This window comes from Anabrus simplex, chromosome 5 (assembly GCF_040414725.1).
Source record: "Anabrus simplex isolate iqAnaSimp1 chromosome 5, ASM4041472v1, whole genome shotgun sequence".
In the NCBI taxonomy this organism is placed as follows: domain Eukaryota; kingdom Metazoa; phylum Arthropoda; class Insecta; order Orthoptera; family Tettigoniidae; genus Anabrus; species Anabrus simplex.
The window spans coordinates 403,796,461-403,814,932 of record NC_090269.1 but is presented as its reverse complement, the minus strand read 5'-3'; the positions used below and the strand labels follow the sequence as shown (position 1 = coordinate 403,814,932).

The 18,472-nt window shown below is 42.9% G+C and overlaps 1 long non-coding RNA gene across 1 annotated transcript in view; it reads right to left on the bottom strand.

The window, feature by feature from the left end:
* Nucleotides 1–1,278: 1,278 nt before the first annotated feature.
* Nucleotides 1,279–18,472, bottom strand: part of LOC136874574 (uncharacterized) — a 44,323-nt gene continuing 27,129 nt past the window's right edge. The window contains exon 3 of the long non-coding RNA XR_011018324.1: nucleotides 1,279–1,546. This is a non-coding gene — a long non-coding RNA (uncharacterized lncRNA). The remainder of the gene's footprint in view (nucleotides 1,547–18,472) is intronic.

Below are 18,472 nucleotides of genomic sequence, written 5' to 3'. Positions count from 1 at the left end.
TCACATGTTTGTTGGACTATTGAATAAAATATTGATTGAGGTAACCGATTCACAACACTGATTTAGAAATCAGTGGGACAAAGAAAAATGCCAAAATAAGAAGAGGAGTTAGACAAGGATGTCCACTGTCTCCTTATCTCTTCAATATGTTCATCAAAGAAGCCATCTCAGTCATGAAGGAGAAAACAACGGGGATCAAAATTAATGGCAAACAAGTACACTCTTATAAGACTTGCTGATGATATTGCCATACTAGCAGAAACAGGTAAAAGTATGCAGAGAATGATCAACATATTGGCAGAAACTTTAGGCAAATGGAACCTCAAAATTAATACAAGGAAAAAAAAACCATGACAATATGTAAAGACAAGAAAACACCTGTAACACGCTTAAGAATTGGCCCTGATAAAATAGAACAAGTGAAACAGGTTTGCTACCTGGGAACCCTGATCACGAGTGATAATCGGAGTATATCAGAAGTTACGAAGAGGATAGCCATGGCAAAGAGAGCATTCTAAGATAAAAAGCATCTGCTGGCCAACAAACATATAGATATTCAAACTCGGAAGCCCTTTGCAAACACCTTTGTATGGAGCGTGCTTCTGTATGGTTGCGAAAGCTGGACGTTAGGAATGCAAGAAAAGAAAAAACTAGAGGCAGTTGAAATGTGGATCTGGAGAAGAATGCAGAGGATAAGTTGGACTGAAATGAAGAACAATACCGAAGTCCTCAGAGAGACAAGAGAAGAACGGAGTCTGATAACCGAAATTGAAAAACGGAAAATAAAATGTAATGGTCATATTCTGCGGCATGAGGAGTTCCTTTGTAATATCATTGAAGGAAGAATTGCTGGAAAAAGAGGAAGAGGACGACCCAGAGTGTCTTACTTCAAGAACCTGCTTCTGAGGATGAAGTGCAAGACCTACGCTGAGTTGAAAAGACTGGCTCAAGATAGACAACTGTGGCGGCAGCGACAAGGCTTAGCCTTTAGAATATGATGATGATGGTGATGATGATGATGATGATGATGATGATGATGATGATGATGATGAAGAACTGATTCACTTGGCATACCTCATGAAACTTTAATTGCTGAGCCACTGAAATAAGAAAATACATTCTGAGAGATGTGATTGTGTGCATTTACCCATTATTTCATAAAAAAGAGAAAATATCCACAACTAGAAAAATGGCTTGTGAGCTGGGCACAATCTTTTATTGTAGCTCAAAAACTCAATCACTGAGTTAATCTCCATAACTCGAAGTTTGACCAAAAATTTTCTAAGTGTGGGGCATTAACCTCCACCATTAACATCATCGATAACAACAATAAACTGTCTGTTGGTGGAAATATATTTCATATTTTTCACGAAGTACGTTATTTTCCTGCTGCTTCTTCTGTGATCTCCGCCACACTGACCATGCAAGAGAAACGTTCGTCACCTTTTAGGTACTCAAACTTCATCTTGTATTTCCCAAATGGAAGAGCGGGAAACTTCTCTAGCTTCCCTAAGTTAACTGGAAATTCATTCAACGTGTACGAACCCTGAAATAAACAGAGAATTGTGTTTTAATCCATATGATATGTTACAAGTACAGAATACAAATGTACAAAGCTAAATCTGAAGGCAATCTAACGACAAACGTCATGTAATTTTGTCAAATACACTGACTGACAGTGACAATGCAACACCAAGGAGGAGTGGTTCGAAAGGGATGAAAGTTGGGGAAAAAACAGAGACGGCACGGATGAATAATTGATGTTTATTTCAAACCGATATGCATTTTACACAATGCGCACGGCATCGACTTAGTAGGATGTAGGACCACCGCGAGCGGCGATGCACGCAGAAACACGTCGAGGTACAGAGTCAATAAGAGTGCGGATGGTGTCCTGAGGGATGGTTCTCCATTCGCTGTGAAACCATTTGCCACAGTTGGTCGTCCGTACGAGGCTGGGGCAGAGTTTGCAAACGGCGTCCAATGAGATCCCACACGTGTTCGATTGGTGAGAGATCCGGAGAGTACGCTGGCCACGGAAGCATCTGTACACCTCGTAGAGCCTCTTGGGAGATGCGAGCAGTGTGTGGGCGGGCATTATCCTGCTGAAACAGAGCATTGGGCAGCCCCTGAAGGTACGGGAGTGCCACCGGCCGCAGCACATGCTGCACGTAGCGGTGGGCATTTAACGTGCCTTGAATACGCACTAGAGGTGACGTGGAATCATACGCAATAGCGCCCCAAACCATGATGCCGCGTTGTCTAGCGGTAGGGCGCTCCACAGTTACTGCCGGATTTGACCTCTCTCCACGCCGACGCCACACTCGTCTGCGGTGACTATCACTGACAGAACAGAAGCGTGACTCATCGGAGAACACGACGTTCCGCCATTCCCTCATCCAAGTCGCTCTAGCCCGGCACCATGCCAGGCGTGCCCGTCTATGCTGTGGAGTCAATGGTAGTCTCCTGAGCGGACGCTGGGAGTGCAGGCCTCCTTCAACCAATCGACGGGAAATTGTTCTGGTCGATATTGGAACAGCCAGGGTGTCTTGCACATGCTGAAGAATGGCGGTTGACGTGGCGTGCGGGGCTGCCACCGCTTGGCGGCGGATGCGCCGATCCTCGCGTGCTGACGTCACTCGGGCTGCGCCTGGACCCCTCGCACGTGCCACATGTCCCTGCGCCAACCATCTTCGCTACAGGCGCTGCACCGTGGACACATCCCTATGGGTATCGGCTGCGATTTGACGAAGCGACCAACCTGCCCTTCTCAGCCCGATCACCATACCCCTCGTAAAGTCGTCTGTCTGCTGGAAATGCCTCCGTTGACGGCGGCCTGGCATTCTTAGCTATACACGTGTCCTGTGGCACACGACAACACGTTCTACAATGACTGTCGGCTGAGAAATCACGGTACGAAGTGGGCCATTCGCCAACGCCGTGTCCCATTTATCGTTCGCTACGTGCGCAGCACAGCGGCGCATTTCACATCATGAGCATACCTCAGTGACGTCAGTCTACCCTGCAATTGGCATAAAGTTCTGACCACTCCTTCTTGGTGTTGCATTTGCTCTGTCAGTCAGTGTATGTTATACATGTGGCGGAAAGCTATCGATAGCGACCACCATCGTCTGAGATCGATAGTTAGTTCCTTATTATCGATAGTCAACGATAGTTCTTTTTTCCTCATTGGCTTATTTTTCGCGCTAACAAAAATTGCACAGCTGTTTGCAGTTAACTGGTGAGGAGTTTGTTCCAATTCAAAGGTGTGCATTTAAGTATATCTATGTACGTGCGACTTCAGTGCCGGCAGAAAGACTATTTAGCATTTTGGAAGGTGGGATTCTCCATTCAACCTAACCTTAGTTGAGTTGAGGCCAATACGGGACAAAATAAATAGATTTATATGTTGTCAGACATTGCAAGTAGGCGAGAGAAGATAAGCAACTGAGAACCTTCCTGCCATCTGTTGAGAATGCTGTAATATATTTTCCAAAGGTATTACACTACCCGAGAAAATGTCGGGCGATCGCAAAATGAACACTGCAGCTGAACGAGAATTTCTCGGGCGGTCACGTTATGAGCAAGCGCGTGCAGCCCGAGAATGTCTCGGACGTGCCACTGAAGAGATTTATGAGTGATTCCGATTTGAATTTCAGAAATTACACAGCATGACATAGTTGTGCTTTCTACTGAGTTTTTGTGGATTGTGTTCAATAAATGTTCAATTTTCAGGCATAATAATATGATTCGTTCCACTTTTTGAAAACTATCGATTACTATCGATAGTAGAACTCATAATATCGGAAAGTATCGATGGCTATTATTATCGATAGTTTGCCTCCTCTAAATTGTGGCGCAAGCTGAGCCCTTCGTACTCGGAGTAGGCACCAGCTGCAGTAGTATTATATTGGAGATCCTCTCGAGAAGATAGCCATCGACATTGCAGGACATTTTCCCGAAAAGTACAGCACGCCAGAAATCAGTACCTACATCTAGCCGTGGACTATTTCAGCAAGTGGCCTAAGGTCTACGCTATCTCCAATCATGAAGAATCAACAATGGCGGATGCCCTGGCGAAGGAGTTCTCCTGTCGCTTCTGTGCGACGGGGGAGCTACATAGTGACAGGGGCAGGAACTTTGAGTCAACACTGATGAAGCAAGACCGACTCCAATCCTCATACCGAAATATAAAAACAACATGGCGGCCGAAGTAGCCGGATTGCTGGTATTGGCTAACCCGAAAATATCACGTACATATTATACAAACGGCGGTAATTTAACATGCTACAGGCAATATCATAGGGAAAATCACTTTTGCACGAAAACGCTTCGCCAACAAGTACGCACCACATGTAATCAACTAGAATCACATATATTCTACTAGAAAAGAGAACAACAAGCTGATTATTTAGAAATTTCAATTAATCACATAACGTTTTCTCTTAGATTTCACTTCGCTGGATATATGAAAATCTTACTTACTTACTTCCTTAATCTGTTTACCCTCCAGGGTTGGCTTTTCCCTCGGACTCAGCGAAGGATCCAACCTCTACCGCCTCAAGGGCAGTGTTCTGGAGCTTCAGAATATGGGTCGGGGATACAACTGGGGAGGATGACCTGTACCTCGCCCAGGCGGCCTCACCTGCTATGCTGAACAGGGGCCTTGCGGGGGGATGGGAAGATTGGAAGGGATAGACAAGGAAAAGGGAAGGAAGCGGCCGTGGCCTTAAGTTAGGTACCATCCCGGCATTTGCCTGGAGGAGAATTGGGAAACCACGGAAAACCACTTCTAGGATGGCTGAGGTGGGAATCGAACCCATCTCTACTCAGTTGATCTCCCCAACTGAGTAGACCCCGTTCCAGCCATCGTGTCACTTTTCAAATTTCGTGGCAGAGCCGGGAATCAGACCCGGGCCTCCGGGTGTCACATCTAATCACACTAACCACGACACCACAGAGGCGTCGGATATATGAAAATATATGATAATACTCTTAAAATCATATTTATACCTTCATTTTGAATGTTTAAAAATAAATTAAGGTGCGAAATTCCTCAATTTATTCGGTCTCATGAGAACTATGAAACACAATTCGTTGCTTTAGTTTTGAAGTAGTGGACAATTTCGTATGTTCAGCACCCAATGAAAGAAAGTATACCCGAAATAATAATGTTATTGGCTTTACGTCCCACTAACTACTTTTTTACGGTTTTCGGAGACGCCGAAGTGCAAGAATTTAGTCCCGGAGGAGTTCTTTTATGTGCCAATAAATCTACCGACACGAAGCTGACGTATTTGAGCACTTCAAATACCACCGAACTGAGCCAGGACCTAACCTGCCAGAAAGCCAGCGCCTTAACAGTCTTCGCCACTTAGCCCAAGTACACACGAAATTATTATGTCAACCCAATGAACGGCCCTGGTAATGCTAACATAATGTTGACATATGGCACAGCAGCACTTCGCACAATGATGGTAACCTTAGTAATGAAACTTTCAGACACTAAAGATATAATAGGTTTTTACCCATTCAAGAACATGAGTGCAAAACTCTATTGACTCTAAACACTGATATTTAACCACATGGACGAGCTTCAGTTTTGTGGTAGTCTGCTTGATAACAGATAACCACAGCATGAACCGGAAGGTGTTGGTAGTGTAAAATCCTGCGTTACAAACCCACCTAATCCCTCCAAGTCACTATTTCTTCTGTGTAACAGTATACAGATTGCTCCATCTGTCACACTTATAAGTTATGTTATGCTCCAAGATCCAGCCAAACATTTCCGCAGGCAAAGCACAGATTATTGTAAAATGCACTTGCATATAAATCACTCGACACTTTAAAGCACATAGACACTGACGGAATAACACAATATCAGTTATATTCTATCTAATTTAATATTTTTTGAGAAACACGAATACGTTTACCGTCTGGAATTAGAGAAAAGTCTTCCCTAACCTCAGACTTATTCTCAAAATGATGTGTGTACACTGCAGTTTTGTCATCGACTTCAAGGTAATCACGATGTGTATTCCTAATCCGTTTCTCTTTTAATGTTTTATTCCGTAGAAAACTTAAGAATAGTTGTATGAGAGGCATTGCTATAGTTAAACGGTTCACAACACGATCAAAACACATTCTCACATTACTGCGTATAATTACAGATCCTAAGTATCCACTGATTCATATAAATACACTCGTACATTTATATTCTACAAAGAAACTAACATTTATTGTCAACTTTCATTAAATTACACCGACTACATTCGATAACAACAAACCAAAACAAACCCACGTTTCTAACATATCCGGCTACTCGATTCGCTATCTTTGAACGATCGAGAGTAGCATTAAGGTCTGAGGATTGGAGTCGGTCTTGGATGAAGGATGTTCTGCTGCGCCTCGGTGTACGAACTACCAGAACGAGACTTCTCCACCCGCAGTCGGACCGAAAGGTAGCGCAGTTCCTGAAAATTGGCGAAGAGGATCTGAGTAAGTTGTTGGCGGCGCACCTGAGAGAATACAATGAGAGGATGCCCTTCCTCCTGATGGCCTATCAAGCATTTGCTCAGGAAAAAACAGCAATAATGCTCATCATCATTGTCTTCGGAAGAGAACTATGTCTTCCGAGTTATTTAATGTTCAGGACAACCCCAGAACAAGAAAAATCGGTGATAGATCATGCATGGGAACTGGTGATCAGACACAGTTTCATCCTCAGGTATGCCCGACGACACCTGAAGACGAAAGGGATTTCCCCGACACTGCAGTCAACATGGGGAGTTCCCTACATCGTAATTATGAGTATTAAAGGTGTAGTTTACAGGATCCAGTGACCTCCCCGAGGAAGAATTATAATCGTCAACTTAGACTGGATGGTACCTTGTTCTGGAGCTACCTGACAGAGGAACCAAAGGAGGGAGGATTGTGACAATGACGGCCATGAGTATAACTGCGGCGGGACGTGGTGGGTGGGGAGTGGCGCTTAGGCTGCAATACCGACGGAGCTTTGACAACCAGGGTGGAGCCAGCGGCGAACGAAGCAACGGGTCCAGCGAAGTTTTTAGGCCCGTTAAAAATAAGTTGGAATTAGTCAATAATTGAGAATGTGCCTGAATGATTTGTAGGTGGAAACTGCGAGTATCTTCCATGGGATGATATAAAGAGCGAAGCTGGATTGTGCCCAGTCATGAGCGAGATATTTGGGAATATCTCAGCAGGGTGTGGGATGAACTTGATCCTGCTAAATGCATCTTATGAGATGATTTGTGAACTGCTCTGGGGCAACACTGCCCTGAGGTAGCCCGTGTAGGAGAAAAGTTCTACGCTCGGGAGGGTAGCGTTGTCGGCCAAGTTAGTGAGTACGAACTGAACTCGTGTGGACACGTAAAACGATTTTAAATCACGCTACCTCTCTGAGTAATCATTGTTGTTTTGAGCATCCTGCCTGTGGAAGTAGAGGAGAAGAAGCGGTAAGCTTAAGCAGCTGAACAAAGACAACAGCAAAATTTTACATTTTGAAAATATTCTGAAAAATAGTTTCTTTCCGTTTTATTTTTATCAAAACAATAACAAGACATAACAGAAGAATATGTATTTGAAAGGTTTAACAAGAGTGATTTACAAGAAATCCCAACAGGGTAGACAAGTTTCCATAGTTCTTGAAGAGCAATCGATTATAGGGGAGAATGAGCTCCCCTTTCACAATACCAGACTTTTGAATCTTCGTAGGACGAATAGGTCTTCCCAATTCTTTGGTAATTAGCAGAAGGAGCAAGTATTTTCAAAACAAGTCCATTATTTCAAAACAAATTCTTAAGACTGATAATCTCTTTGGTAAAGCACAAAGTATGAATGATGTTTTCCAAAAGGAGATTAAACTCCTAACCTTTAAGACCGAGAGGGCCTATTTTACACTCACTGAAAATCTGCAGCTACCTGGCAGAGGATAGGTCCTGGAAAATGTTTAGCCTCTTTATAAAGGAGTTGTTGAAAACAATCAATAATTGAGAAGGCTCCTGAATTCTCCCTACATTGTCACTCGCTACCCTGACTGAGTAGCGAAGGATCCAGAAATAACAGGAGCCGGAGCTCATACGAGATGGCTGAGAAAGGGAACAACAAAAGGTAAGTAGAAAGCACGAGAACAAAATTGAATAGAATGTTGAACCTACTCAAGCAATCCCGTGACATAACTTGTCATACAACCTAATGGGACAGAAGGTATGGCATACTACACTGGCAACTAAGAGACGAAGAAAATAAAATGCCAAAGGGTGCGAAGAGACTTAAGAAAGTAAAGCTTGATCACCGGAAAGGAAAGGAAAAAAGGAAAACAAGAGTCCACACAAGTACACCCTTAAGATTAACATTATACCCCTTAGGGTGGTTACACGGTTACACACTGCCCATAGACATCCTAGAAACCTATAACTTGACTGAATTTAAAACAAACCTACATTTAAAATATTGGTAATCATGGTACGCCCTAATATTTACATGCTGAAGGGGAATGCTCTAAATTTCCCGTCACCACACACAGGTAAGTTCACTTATGAGGGAAAACTTACCGCTTACCTTATATACTGCCCCAGCTCGCCGTAGCCTTTTGTGAGGAGTACTTCACTATCCGTAGCGCAAATCAAGTTAGATCAGAAGATGATCATAAAGGCGAAGATTACTAGATTTTACTGGGAGGAGCAAGTCACAGATCGGTCGGTTTAATTTGAACAGCTAGTAGTGGCAACTTAGAAACAGTTGAATAAATGTATTTAATGCCAACACAGCAACAGGAGAAATACACTATTAAAGCATTAATATACCAAGTTCCTAGGAGGCACTAAAAAAAAGTAGTGACATCTGTCAATACGCATGACATTTAAGGGATCTTCAGAAATGTCAGCTCATTTCCGTAAGAGTTCACAGCCCTCAGGCGGTTAAAGTGTTGCTTACTACTAGGCTTACGATTGTCACAGACCTCCCCCTCCTAAGCTTTATAATTGTACAAAACATCTGAAGGCTTTGAAAATTTTCAAAATTATGTCCAAACATTTTCAATTCTTGAGGTTAAGTTCCCGTAGGACATAACAGAGAAATTTATAGAAGATCGACAGATGCTGTAGGCAACCGTTGCATCGGCTCCTCGGTTGAAAATCACGTAGCCTCCAACTCGGTGAATGTACGGTGACGAAGAGCGAAACATAAATAAGAACTGTAGGCCGGAGAAATGCCCTCTATTTTGGTAGAAACTATCTGTATTTCAGAGTAAATTAGAGCGACGAATCCAGCATAGAACTCAATGTCTTGTGTAAAATTAGCCTAGTTTTCATTTAGGCATTGCACTAGGAAATAATGTGTTTACACTAAATACGAGAGTGCTCTGGAAGGAATAAAATACGCCAATAAATGGTTACGTAAGCATTTAAGTGAACTCTTGTCCGAAATTCTCACAATTTTATCCGTCAACACCCCTACAGTGCAGGGGGAGATAATATACAAAATTTGCGAATGAGATAACCCAAACAACAATGTGTGATCTCGAAATTCAACGGGAAAGCCAAAAAAGGCAATAATTTCGTTGGTAGAATTAATAGAATATCTAGATATTCCCTTCAGTAAAATGGCAAGCGGATGGGGCAAGTTAAAGAAACTCGCAAAAATACAGGGACCGGATTGTCCGGTAGAGCAAACGCACAATTAATGGAAAATTCAGGCAACGGAGGACTCTCATGACGACCTGGGACCTGTTGATCTGACAAAAGCACACTTTCAGATCATAAATTATATTCTCCTTCAACATTCTCAACAGCAGGCGGAACTCCATCAGACTTACTATTAGCAGGACCACGAAACCAAAACTAGTTAACTTTTATCTAGCATAAAGGAAAATTTGCACTCACGGAGTCAGTAGGTTTGCGATAGTCGACACTTAACTCAAGAGACAATAGATCCCCCACACGATTATCAAAATGCGAAAGACGACCTGAATGCGCCTAAGCTGATTAGCTAAAGGTTCACCACCTTCAAGAGCTAATAAGAGAAGTGAATTCAGCAATGTTCGATTCGATCAAGAATAGTGACTCACCCAATCCCTTCTCCTCGAATTCGGGAATTACAAAGGACAGAGTCGTAGCATCTTATGGCATGTCACATCGGTAATAACAGTGTCACCAGATTGCCCCTTTCTGATTAGAAGTTCATCAATAAACTAGGTATTCTTTGTGGAAGTACCGAGGACGAAAATCTTTCTGATGTTCTCACTTATTAAAATTTTTAAAATGGAAAAACAAGAAATTTTCACAGTCTAGGAAAGGAAATATATGAATATGGTCAAAAGGTACTCTGTCGGGAATATTTAACCATGCTTTGCTACCAATTTCTAGAAAAATTCCGTAGAAGTAGTAGAAAAGAACCGGTGAACATAGGCAGCTGAACAAAGAAAACATCAAAATTTTAAATTTCGAGGATATTTCGAAAAATTCTTTCTTTTCTTTGCTTTTCTCTTTATCTCAAAACAATAACAACACATAACCGAGGAATAAATATGTTAAAGTCTTAACAACAGTAATAAATCCCAACAGGACAGACAAGTCCCCAAAGTTCTGGAAGGGTAATCGATTATAGGGGAGAATGAGTTCCCGTTTCACAATACCAGACTTTAAAATCTTCGTAGGACAAATTGGTCTTCGCCATTCTTCGGTAATTAGCAGAAGGAGCAAATGCTTCCAAAACAAGTTCATTATTTCAAAATAAATTCTTAAGACTAATAGTCTCTTGGGTAATGCACAATGTATGAATGTTTCTTTCTTCAAAAGGAGATTAAACTCCTAACCCTTAAGACCAACAGGGTCTATTTACACTCACTGAAAAGCTTAGCAGCTTTTCCCTACTCTGACACTCGCTGCCCTTGCTCAACAGGGAACCAACAATACATGTTTGGAAGGATCCAGAAATAACAGGAGACGAAGCTCATACTAGACGGCCAAGACAGAGCGAGCCATCTACTGACGAACGAAAGTACCACTTAATATAGACAAATCATTATTAGAAAAGACTTGATGCCTCTGCGGCTCAGCACCGCTGGGTTCCGTGCTTCAAATCCCGGTTAGTCCACATGGGATTTGTGCTGGATAAAGCGGAGGTGGGACTGGTTTTTCTACGGGTACTCCGGTTTTCCCTGTCATATTTCATTCTAGCAGCACTCTCCAGTATCATTTCATTTCATCTGTCAGTCATTAATCATTGCCTCGGCAGCCGGCACAATTCCTACCCTCGTCGCTAGATGGAGGCTTCACTCATTCCATTCCTGACCCGGTCGAATGGCTAGAAACAGGCTGTGGATTTTTATTTTCATTAGAAAAGACTTGCTCGTGAACAGACGAGATTTCCTTCTGAAGACGCGGGGCAAAGTTCTCTGAGAAACGTAAAGAATTTCATCTTCTTTTCTGACACGGCAAAACTCCAAAAGATTATTTTCTTATTCTTCTTCATCGGTTTACCCTCCAGAGTCGGTTTCACCCTCGGACTCAGCGACGGATCCCATCTCTACCGCCTCAAGGGCAGTGTCCTGGAGTTTCAGACTCTGGATCGGGAGATACAACTGGAGAGAATGACCAGTACCTCGCCCAGGTGGCCTCACGTGCTATGCTGACCAGGGGCCTTGTGGGGGATGGGAAGTTTGGACGGGATATACAAGGAAGAGGGAAGGAAGTGGCCGTGGCCTTAAGTTAGGTACCATCCCGGCATTTGCCTGGAGGAGAAGTGGGAACCACGGAAAAACACTTCCAGGATGGCTGAGAAGGGAATCGAACACCCCTCTACTCGGTTGACCTTCCGAGGCTGAGTGGACCCCGTTCCAGCCCTCTACCACTTTTTGAATTTCGTGACAGAGCCGGGAATCGAACCTGGGCCTCCGGGGGTGGCAGCTAATCACAGTAACCACTACACCACAGAGGCGGACAAGCTTATTATCATGTCTACAATTACGGGCCGTGAAAAGCATCAATCCTTATTATTATTATTATTATTATTATTATTATTATTATTATTATTATTATTATTATTATTACTATTATTATTATTATTAATAATGTTATTTGTTTTACGTCCCACTAACTGCTCTTTTACGGTTTTCGGAGACGCCGAGGTGCCGGAATTTAGTCCCGCAGGAGTTCTTTTACGTGCCAGTAAATATTATTATTATTATTATTATTATTATTATTATTATTATTATTATTATTATTATTATTATTATTATTATTATTATTATTATTATTATTATTATTATTATTATTATTATTATTATTGTACCGGGCGGTACACCTCCGCTCTGCTAATTCAAACATTGCGCCAGTTGAAACTCCTCTACAGGGGGAAGCCTGAACTTTAACTGCTGTGCTAATTAGTGATGGGACATTCGATTCATTTTACTGAATCGGTTCATTTGATTCCGTTCACATTACTGAATCGATACAGTGATCCGATTCACGGCTCATTGGTCACCGCTCCTACTGCATCTGTGTAGTATGTGCTGGTAAGACAGCAGCAACAGCATTCAGTGCTCGCAGCTGCCATCTGGTCTTCATACAATGAACTCCTTTCTTAGAAAAAATGCTAGTTACTCTAATACATCGAAGGTTTCCGGCGACGCAGGGTGGGAAAGCCCTGGCCTGAATTAAGGTACAGTCCCAGCATTTCCTGGTGTGAAAATGGGGAAACTACGGAAAAACCATCTTAACGGTTGCCGACGGTGGGATTCGAACCCACCATCCCCCGAATGCAAGCGCATAGCCACGCGATATTAACCGCACGACAACTCGCTCAGTCATTTTTTTAAAAAAGTATTTTGCTATCAGCTGAGGATTTTTTTTAATCGTCATATTTTGTATAGGCTACCCGAGATGTACAGTTGCCCGCTGGTTTTCTGATTCAACATACTGTTATTGCGTCTGTCCACATATGATTGAAGTCTTGTGCAACGATGTGACATATGAACTGAGAGAATACTGAGCCGTTCTGGTGTAAAGGAATGGATTCTCCTGAAGAAATATGGTATTCCTAAGTTTTGTTTTTACTAAATTTTGGTCTGTGGTTTGTGGGTTGGCAATATAAATCCTTTCTTTCCGCCTGTTTTGAATGTAGCCAATCATGAATTTCAGTAATTAATTTTTCACGTCTCGCTGCAGCGGAAGCTCGGCTCTCCGCGTGTCCAGTGAGCCGATAAGGAGCCGTGTGTATCATGTGTCTCACTGAGCCGCGCTCGTTCACGATTCTTTCGATGTGCCATGATTCAGTGTCTCGCTGCAGCGGAAGCCCGGCTCTCCGCGTGTCCAGTGAGCCGATAAGGAGCCGTGTGTATCATGTGTCTCACTGAGCCGCGCTCGTTCACGATTCTTTCGATGTGCCATGATTCAGTGTCTCGCTGCAGCGGAAGCTCGGCTCCCCGTCAACGTCCAGTGAGTGCGCCACTCAGCACTGTCCGCTGGGAGTAAGCTGAATCGTGTGCCGTGAGTTCGCCGTTCCTATGAATCGATTCACTCGGACACTTAAATGAATCGATACACTGCTTCGAATCATTCATTCAGTAGCCAACACTAGTGCTAATTCTCAAGTTTTTCAGAAGATGTCACTACTTGTAAATTTTGAAGTTTTCTGAACCGTGTCATTTTCGATGTATTTTTGTTTTGCCTGTAGTAAGAAGTGTGAACATTCTCTTCTAGATGGCACTACTGAAGGACTACAATTATGCACCCTAGTGCGAAGTGAAAGAACTGTGTTTTTGGAGAAATTTGGTGTTCATAAGTTTGTTCTTTGTTAAATTTCTTTCAGTCATTGTTTAAGTTGGCAATATTAACCCTTTCTTTCCGCCAGTTTTGAATTTGACCAATAAGGAATTTCTGTAATTAATTTTCCACCTGTCGTGTCCGCCCCAGATTGGAGCTCAGGACTCATTCTTCCGAGGATCGAACCCATGACCAGGAACGTAGGAGGAATGGTGTCGCTGAGACATACATTGATATTATAGGGGAAATTATAAGCTAATAGTAATGACTATGTAATGGCAACAAGGCCAAAGAATCATAATTATAATGTTGATATAAGTAAATTAAGAAACATATAAGATTTAAGAGTTTGAAGGCACACCAAAAGCTGTGAGCAACAAGTTGTGTAATTAGAAGTAAGGCTTGGTCGAAGTAGGTGAATCATAAGCTGCACCCTGCTAAAGGTGCGTAGTATATCTTCAGAAAAGGTGGGTAGAGAGTGAACGGAAGAGGCAATTCCGTTTTCGTGTGTCTGAGGACAGACTCCATAGGATGAGAACTTCGATGGCCTTCTCGAAGGGAGGCGAAAGTTAGTGAAGGTATAAAACAGGGGTACACACCCTGATCGAGGCTTTTTTTGGAACAAGTCAACTAGAAGTGCGGGCGGAAGCCCTGTCAGTCAGGTCTCCGATAATAATAATAATAAGGTCCAAGTGTGAACTTAGGGTATTCACTTCAATACTTCGACCACGCCAAGTCTTCTATGTCAGCGATATTTGAAGTTAGGAAGGAGATTGTAAATACTGTATATAATTATACATACTCATCAGTCTACTATTAAAGGAAGGTTTTGGGAAACAGAGGACTTCGTCTCTTCACACGTAGCAAATCTCCCAGGCCCATTGAACAATCCCTCATTACCGCTCGGAGGAAGTCAATCTGATTATTCATCATTTCTCGTTGTGGCAAAGCCTGTGTCACGACAGGAAAAACTAAACTGGTGTGCAGCTGCGGGGTACTGGGTTCGATTCCGCCTCAGTGAAGAGACAGATTTTTTAAGAGCCACGCAGAAGAGGCTAGCTCAAGCAAGAAGATTCGCAGATCCGGTCCAGAGCAGCAGACGAGAGACCTACCGTTCCAGCCGACGCAGAAGGAAGCGGACATCAGGACAGGAGAGCAACAGGAGGCACCTGGAGGAGCTCAACGCCGAGACGCCGAGAGAAGACAGCAGATATTCGGGCAGTGGTAAGTACCCACAAGTGTTGTAAATATGGCAGATTCCAATGTACCCAATGATGTACCAGATAATGTTTCTGACTATGATTGTGCGGGGGATGCACAGGATGGTCATTTATACGTGTCTGTTACTGAAGGATACCGGTTAATAGGTCATGAATTTAGTGGTGCTAAACCAGAGCAATTGCGTGAGTTTATTGCTAATGTGGATGCCGCACAGAGTATGATCAAGGATAGGGACCAACCGTTATTCTTTAAATATATTTTGACAAAGATTACGGGTTCTGCTCGCGAAAAGTTATTATCTAGATGTGACATAATCAACTGGGAAAGAGCTAAGGAAGCTCTTTGGGAATATTATGGAAAACAGGGCACTTTTGACTTGTATTTGTGTCAATTGTTCCAAAAAAGCCAGGGACCGAAAGAGACCGTGGCCGAGTGGGCCCATAGAATTGAAGAAATAGCGTTGATGTTTCGGAACGCTATCCTAGAAAATGAACCGATAGAATATCGTACAGGGCAGCGCAGAATGCTGGTGAAAATCGCGATAGCGGCTTTCACTCAGGGGATTCATACAGCGCGAATACAAGGTAAGCTACAGGATCGTAGCCCTCAAACTTTTGAGGCGGCTGTAGCTATTGCTAGACAAGAAGAAGCCATGATCAATTCCCAGAAGGAGAGAGAGGCACTCCTCAGGAATAGTACGGCTTCTAAAAGAGAAGGCGCGCACACCCAGCCGGTAAGCTACACGAAGGGTCGGTGGCAAGGCAAGGCCACGCAAGGGGCGCAAAAACCTAGTAAATCTCCCCATTATAACAAGGTAATGTTAGTATGCTTTAATTGTAATAAGGAGGGACATATAGCTAGAGATTGTAAGCAGAAGAATCAGAGTTCTAAGACAAAGGAATCCCTTACTCCTCGAAGAAACTCCACAGGAGAGATAAAATGTAATTATTGCGGAAAGCCAGGCCATTGGGCACGGCAGTGTAGAAAGAAATTAGCTAACCAAAACAGAAATAAAGAGACCGGTAAGACCGGTAACGAGGTGAACATAGTGCGCACCTCTGGTTACCAACAGAGCGCGAATAAGGTGGGACCGAAATGCTTTAAGTGCAATGAAAGAGGGCACAAGAAGGCAGAGTGCCCACGTAGAGATTCGAAGCTAGAATTCAGGCGTTGTTATGCTTGCGGCAGAGTTGGCCACCTACAGTGGCAGTGTCGCACCAGATGCGATAGGGAGCCCAAAGGTAGAACAGAGTTCTTGCCTAGAAGTCGAACTAGGAATGTTCAGAGTGGTAACAGTAATAATAATAATAATAATAATAATAATAATAATAATAATAATAATAATAATAATAATAATAATAATAATAATAAATCCTGTGAAAAATCACGCGAAAAGGCGCGGTGTAGAATTTGTAAGCGATGGTCGCATTCAGCTAAAGATTGCTGGTTTAAAACCGAGAGAGAGGCTTTAAACTAGATAAGGGAGACAAGTCAGGGACGCTTGAGATCTCCCATAAGACCATCAGTCCCAGTAAGGTCGGACAGCATGAGGAGGGTACCGTATTAATAACGGTAACCGGGCGTAAGGATGCCTTAAGATTTTTAATCGATACAGGAAGTGATGTCTCTCTTATTAAGGAAGGTAGTGTTCCTTACGGTGCTTGGGTTAACCGCAAGGAAATTCTGAAGTTAAGAAGCATAACGAAAGGTTCGAAGCAAACCAAAGGAAAAGTTCGAATTCCCGTTGGTGGTAGATGCCCAGACTTCCATGTAGTGGACAACGACTTTAATTTGAAACAAGACGGTATAATTGGAAAGGACGTGTTAAGAGACAGCGTCTTAAATTATAAGGAAGGCTATGCTGTGATAGCAGGAAAAAGATACCCACTAGGGGCGAAAGAGGATATGTGGGTGGTGCTCGAACCAAGAGTGGAGAAAATCGTGGCCATAGAGGTAGATAAACAGGTAGGCGAAGGCTTGATAGAGCGGCAGGAAGTAAAGCCAGGTGTATACCTAGCTGAGTGTTTAACGAAAGCCAAAGATTATGTCGCACTCGTTAGTATGTTGAACACTACTGACAGGGAATGGCGATTAAAAAATCCAGTAGTTAAGTTATTGGATATAGAAAGCGAAAATACAGCGGAGGTACACAAGGTTGAAGAAGCCATAGCTGTAAAGGGCGATAGTCAGGCCAAGAGGCCGATCGCGCAGAAGAATAATAATAATCATAATCAGGAAGGTAAATCTCGAACACAGCGAATACGGGAGCTGCTTAGAGTAGATCACTTAGCTCCCCAAGACAGGGAGAAAATTTACGCTATCTGCACGGCTTATCAGGATATTTTTCACCTAGAAGGGGATAAATTATCGCATACAAATATACTTCAACATGCTATCCCCACACGCGTAGATCAACCCCCAATTCATGTGAGGCAGTATAGGTTACCTGAGGCTCAGAAAGAAGAGATAGGTCGCCAGATAAATCAGATGTTACAGGATGATATTATTACTCCTTCGACTTCCCCATGGTCTAGTCCCATCCTTCTAGTCCCAAAGAAATTAGATGCTTCTGGTAAGCAGAAGTGGAGGGTCGTTGTGGACTACAGACTTTTGAACGACGTCACCATAGGAACTACGTATCCTATCCCATTAATTTCTGAAATATTAGATGCCCTAGGAAAAGCGAAGTATTTTTCCACTATGGATCTGGCCAGTGGATACCATCAGGTATTGCTGAAGCCTGAGGACAGAGAAAAGACAGCATTTTCTGCCTTAGGAAAGCACTATGAATACAAGAGATTAGCTATGGGACTTCGAGACGCGCCAGCAACTTTTACGCGTTTGATGAAAACGGCACTAGCAGGCTTAGAAGGCATTAAATGTTTGGCGTATATGGATGATTTGATTGTGTATGCTAGCTCTGTAGAGGACCACAATCAGAGATTGCGTGATGTTTTTCAGAGACTGAGAGAGGTAAATCTCAAATTAGGTCCAGATAAATGCGAATTTCTAAGAACGGAGGTAGCTTTCTTAGGACACGTGATTACTAAGGACGGTGTTCAACCTGATGATCGGAAGGTTCAAGCAGTAAGAGAATATCCGCAGCCCACCACTACGAAACAGCTGAAAGGATTTCTAGGCTTGTCAGGCTATTATCGTAGGTTTATTCCGAACTATAGTAAGATAGCAAAACCACTGTACGAGCTGCTTAAGAAGGAAGTACCGTACGAGTGGACGGATAAGCAAGAGCAGGCATTCCAAATCTTAAAGAAAAAGTTAACAGAGAAACCAATATTGCAGTACCCAGACTTTGAGAAACCTTTCATATTGACCACAGACGCTAATAATGAGGCCTTAGGAGCAGTGCTGTCACAAGGACAGATAGGTAAGGATTTGCCGATAGCTTACGCTAGCAGGACTTTAAATAAGGCCGAAAAGAATTATTCTGTGACGGAGAAAGAATT